The following is a 6,589-nucleotide window of genomic DNA, read 5'->3' as shown; positions in this document are numbered from 1 at the left end:
GTTCTCCCAGTGTACATCGCTATCTCCCTGTGTTGCTGCTATCTTACTCTCTCTCTCTCCGCCTCCCCCCCCACCCCTCCATCCCCTCCTCCACCCCAACCCCTCTCCCCCCAGTGAGGACTCCTCCTCCACATTCACTTTAATGTTCACACTTCACTGCAGAAAAGGATTGCAGGGCGAAGGTATGGAAGGGAGGCTGCAGCGCCTGGCAATGTCTTCACAATCAGTGCATAATCAGGAGGTTCCCCCGACAAATAACCTTTGAGCAACACTGATTGTCCCTCCGAAGAATCTGCATATGCACTTAAATCTTTTTAAATGAGACAGAAGCCTTTGCATTTGCATTCATCTTTAACATGGTTTATTGTGTAGTGAGTGTCTAAAAGAGAGCACGACTCAATTTAGACAATTAATTCAAGAGGGAAAAATAATACTGTCTATACAGATAATGTTAGAGGTGGGTAATATTAGTTCAGTGTCGGCTTTTCAAAATTAAAGCAGGCGGCTGACATCACTGTGGGTGCCTGGGACTTCAATATGATTGTCTCTTTAATAGTCTCTGTGTCCCAGAGGAGAAAATACTCAATCACTGGAAATTATTTTGCCTAAAAATTAGTACTGACCATACATACTGTTTCCAAACAAATGCCTTTATTTTCTTATAACCACCTAACTATCTTTTAGGACCAGATAAATCACTTCAGGGATTTGATGTATGTGTTAAAATTAATTTTCATATTTACCTGTTAGATATCAACGGTATACTGTGCTGGTTCGGGTGGCAAACATTGTGCTTTGGGTCATGTGAAAGGACCATCTTTATTTACCATAGTGTCAGTAACATGGCTATAACTGACTTGCGGTGCTCAAAGCATCAAAAAATACCTTTCAGGATAATCCACAGAAATTGTGAGCAGTTTAATGGAGGAGCTATTTTCTCTCTATGAAACTATACCTGCCAACTATATCACTAAATAGCTAAGTGGTTGTCAAGGATATCATTCAAATCTGTGTAAAGGAAATTCAGAGATTTTTCTGAACACATTATATACGTTAAAAGACAGAAAACATGAGAAATATAGAATACTGAATTGTGGAGTTAGACTGTGGAGCTGTTTTTCATTATTTCAGCGTTCAGGATTTTTTGGGTGGACCTGAAATATGGCTCAATGATACACTGGAGCTGTAACTCCCCTAACACTATATCGGCCTGACGGCATTAGCATTTAGCATTAGCAGTGCGAGTGATGAGAAGACCGGTTTCGTTCATCCGCCACAAGCAAATTGACTCAGAAATTTGTCCTACACACGCGAGTTGAATGCATGCATGTGTTCCCATCTCCTAATGCATTCATCTAATTAAGTCATGAGTCAAGCATCACACTCAATTAACATCCTCAGCTATGGCTAAATTGCCTGATTAGCAGGTGATATAGAGAGGTGAAGCCACTCCCCTTCTGTTGTGCTCCATGGGACCATAATTCAGACAAAAATATGAATGGTTGCCTAAAGCGAGAAACAAATTATTTATTCACCTTAATCCCTGTTTATTACAGTAAATATATTACAGATTTCTCCTATAAATAAACCGATAAATAAATAAAGTATTATCAAACATAATCTTTACTAGACATGCAGTAAAAAGCACTGTGTATTGACTAATTCAATCTGATGTAGTGTCTTATATTGAATAATGTACAAATAGAATTCACTCCCTTGACAAAAGCGTCTTGTCTATCTTTGTTGTCATTTGTATTTTTTCTTATTGAGGAAGAATAGCTGCCATGACACAGCCACTAATAACATATCAACAAATGATAAAAAAAATACCAGATAGTGAAATCACAGTATGTAAACACAGAGGTAAGTGAAAATGTTATAGGAGTCCGTCATTTAAGAGTGAAAAGGGGCTGAAAATGACTCATGCAACAGAGAATAGGCAGCAGGCAGGGCCCATGTCTAATTTTGTGCTATGAATCATCTAGTCATTACCATCTGCTAAAATAAAAAAAAAGCCTCTCAATGACAAATTTCTACAACAGTTTGTGTATTTGATATTTTAAACAGTACAAAGTAGCTTTTTAATGTTATTTATCACACACATTTGGAGATTTAGCCTTTTATTTGAATAACAGTAATATGAATGTGTGGATGTGTGCTTGTCACGCCCCCAGCTGCTCTTTTTAACCCAATCATTCCATCAAACTGTCAAGTGTGCATATGTCACCAGCCGGTTGCTGTTACTTATAAAGGATCTACGTGCAGGAGAGACGAGGTCCTCCTCCAGTTACGGTGAGGTCTTAATGACTTGGTGCTGAGCTCCACTTGTTAAGGGAAGGGTTGGAGTTGCACTGTCATTCACTTCATTTATTTTCAGTCGTAAAACCCAGATGAGTCATTTAAGTCTCCAGTGTGAGCAGAAAATATTTGGCAAACTCACCAGGGTCGGGCGTGGGCTACCTTTCACTTGGCTCACGATCCATTCGTGAGTCTTCAATCAAGTAACATTCAGATGCAACCTCACAACCTTCAGTCTGGCACGTATCTGCCTCCTCCTATTTTGAAGACGAAGCTTTGACAAGCTGTCTGAGCTGCTATCAGCTACCATCCATCAACAAACTGCAGGACAGCGGGTCAGACAAAACAGCAGGATGGAGCATCATGTCCACACAGCAGCCACCTGTGGAAAACAGAGACATGCTTTTTCATCCATTACTTTACGTTACTGTGATTTATACTGCTACCCGTATGTCATTTATTATTTCCCTTACAGGTTTTCCAATTTTTTTCATCCTATAATATGACAGTGACATGGCAAATCTGAAATTCATCTCACTGTTAAAGCCCATAAACAAAGGCCATGAAATACTGACATGAATTGTGTGCATCATCTCCTCAGTGCACATTCGTGTGTTGCGTCAGACAGTTAACACTGAATAACAAAGTTATCCGGGTGATTCCATTTGGGATAAAATCCAATCCTTCCACTGGTTCCTCATGCAACAGGACCACCCCGGTTTAAAACAAAGGGTGAGAAATTTGGCCCACCTCAGTTTGGCCAACGATGGATTCTGGCCTCAGCGTACGACGAATTAACATTCAGAAATACCTCTGGGTGTTGTTTCATGTGAACGTTTCCATGGCGACCACAGATGGATCACTTTGAAAGGACGGCGAAAAACACGGGATTGATTTCCACCCAGAACACAAAGAGTAGCGTGACATTTTAGTCTACACAGAAATGCAGAAAAAAAAAATAGTGAATTATTAACAGGGAGCTTCAGGCAAAGAGAGAAAGAAATATTTCTTCTGCCAACTTAAACGTCAAACATTTCCCAGTAGAATTCAACATAAAGATGGCAGACATTCTTTCACTGATTGCCAGCAGCAGGTTAATTAAATAAAACAGATCAATCTGGACTCAAACTAATGAATCCAGACATATAACAACACTCATTAGTTGTTTGTCTCCACTTAACATCTTTTTAACTTTAAGAAAGAGCATGTGTTAAGATAGCATCCCTCTATGCCTCAGTTTTTACAAAGCTTTTATTCCTGATCCATTGTCTTCAGAGAGGCTCTATCAGAGTGCAGAATATTCTGCAGTGCACCAGCGACATGCCGGTGACACGGTTTCTGAGATGATGAAAGCAGAGTGAGATGAAACTGTTGTGCATGTGTGAATAACAGCCTCGGTGTGGACGGGCAATCAAAGGGCTCCTGTATTAAAAGTGTGACAAAAATACTGATAGAATCATTAACTTCCGAGATTCAGCGGCTCTAAGAGAATGACATACTCTCAGCTCAATTACTTTGACCAGACCTGCCTTGTTAATTAGTCGTCTGCTGAGGTGTAAACACAAGCACTCGATATTGGTGTTTTACAGTAGAAATCAATTACACTGTGAGTGAATGCTTTGTATGCTGCATGTGATCTTGCTTTATTGGTCCCCTCTCGATGCAGAAGTTTAATCACGGCGATAGCCTCGGTGGAAATGAGAGGTGTATTTGAGGTGAGGCGTTAAGCTCACATTGGCTCATGATCGCTGGAGCATTTACATTAGCTGGAACCTGCTGTGCAAAGACCGGAGTGAGATAAAAAAAAAAGAAGAGCTGACACTCTGTGCTGATGGAACAATCGTGGTGGAAGATGTACTCAGATCTTTTAGTTGAAGTACTGAAAATATTTATTCATTATTAGCTCAGCATCTAACATCTATGATGAAATTTCAGTTAAGGAAATTCAAAATCAAATGTCCTATGCTGTCAACAAAAAACATGCTGCTATTCCTCTGATGGTCTTTGATTAGTTAGCAAAACATTTACAAGGTCATACCTGCCATCATAACTCACAACTCATTACCCTACATGTTTTGAAACTTTTTTTATTTTTAAAAAGTTTTAATATCTGACTTCCTCCTCTCTTTCACCTCTTGCTCTCTCATGGTTATCAGCTGTGAATAGCTGCATCTTTATGGCAGATTGCAAGCGTTGCTTTTAAGCTTTCATACTGCCATCGCCTGCTTCACCAGAGGCATTTTTGCATCTTTGAGTTGTGTTAGTGGTTCGTCTCTGCTCCTTACATATTTTTATTGGAGGGGACAAATGCACATGCTCTCAATACTGAGGGGGACGTGTCCCCTGCGTCTGCCCTGAAATCTACACCTGTGGACCTGGCCAAGATAGTTTACAGCAAAAACATAAAGTTACAGACAGAAACACAAAAGGATGATGAACAAGCATTGAGAACTCACATTACAAAAAGAAATTTCATGGAGTCTGTTGCGTAACAAAACACTGATATCATAAGGAATCTGTCTGTTTTTAAATCCAGAATGAAAGAGCATTCTGGATTTAAAAGCATTTAATGAGATTAGCTCTGCGTTTCAAGGCATTCTGCAACATATTCTCTGCTGTGGGTGCACAATACACATAAAGCCTTTTTCCTAATAAAGTCCTGAAACACAACCAGTTGTCAAATCAAGTCAATTTTAGCCCAGTATCACAAATCACAATTTATCTCAGGGAGCTTCACAATCTACACAGTGTGCGACACACCCTGTTAGACCCTCAAAAAAAAAAAAAAAAAAAAAAAAAACTTTTAACAGGGAGAAAAAAGGAAGAAACCTCAGGGAGAGATCCTAACTCCCAGGATGGACAGAGTACTGTTGTACAGTACGTCCTGTACCACACTTGTCTGGATGATGAAGACACAAGACACAAGAGACACAAGAGCTGCCTCATATACAAAGGTGTACCGATGTAAGAGCCTCTGGGTGGCCAGAGCAGGCCATCCTACTTGGGAGTAGATCTCACAGTGGTGAGTCAGAGCTCAGTTTATAATGAACCTCAAGGATGCAGGGTAAGCTGTAGCAACCGTGTGAAAACAGTGAGCAGAGGTATGCACATACGAAAGATCACCACCAAAAGCATCAAAGTTTCGTTGTACTTTTCTTTTCTGTCTTGACATTGATCAGTTTGTGTCTTAGCAGCCAGTATGGCTACAACAACACTAATTAAACAAACAACAAAGCAGGTAATTAATACTGGATGTTCAGTATACGTGGGAGTGAGTCACTCACCTCTGGCCTGGGAAAAGGCGTATTGACCAGTTTGTCCACAGCGATGCCAGCAAAGACTGAAGGAGTTTACCAGGTGCATAATCTTCTGCAGCATCACTCTGACTCAGACCGAATGTGATGTTGTGTCTGCAAAAGTCAATAAAACATAACTATAAGTCACTGTAGTCCTGCTCCATTATTTCTGAAAATGAACCACTTTCAATGACTTGCCAAAGAAAAAGAAAGAAGAGGCGCGTGAGTCACACACATTTGTGTAAAACCAAGGTTTGAATAACTTACTGCTTTCACACACATTCATTCAAATTGTGTGGGAAGCCTTCAAGGCTGCTTGCAGTGGTTGAATCACTACTCACCCATTCCATATGAATTAGATAATTCTACAAAGACTAATTACGAGTCACAGTAAATTTTTTGATCTGTCATATGTCCATCATGGATTTTGACCAAAGTAGTCTGAGAACTAGGAGCTGATAGCACACTTCATAAAAGCAAATGTCTGTGGGAAACATCTGAGAATAGGAAGAAAGGAGGCAAAATGCTTGCAGCTGAAGTATTGTGAAGTAAATATTCAGTGACTAAGATATCAGTGCTTCATAACAGATCATTAATGCTATCCTTCAGGTGTTCCCTGCACTGGATTAAGCTGTTTTTCAGATAAAGACGTGGTAAAAAATGTCTCACAAATAATACGGCTCCAGGAGGAGATGACTAGAGCACACACTCCTGCAAATTTTTGTGCTGACCTCCCTGCTGACTAAGTCATTAAATTATAATGATATAATACAGCAACAGTCAGTGCCAGAAGAGCATATCGAATTAAGAAATGATGTTTCAGACGTGTAAGAAATGTAACTGAGATCCAGAATGAAAAAGGGTTCAGTGTTTAGATATGTATTTTAATATTCAATATTTCAATATTAAAAATCAATCCGGGAATGGTACATTTTCATTGACTGTCATTGTTTCTCATTGGATGAATGCTGGAAATAAAAAGAAGACAAACTCCA

The sequence above is a fragment of the Lutjanus erythropterus genome, chromosome 19, assembly GCF_056507025.1.
Source record: "Lutjanus erythropterus isolate fLutEry1 chromosome 19, fLutEry1.hap2, whole genome shotgun sequence".
Lineage (NCBI taxonomy): Eukaryota > Metazoa > Chordata > Actinopteri > Lutjaniformes > Lutjanidae > Lutjanus > Lutjanus erythropterus.
Note: the sequence above shows the minus strand (reverse complement) of the source record.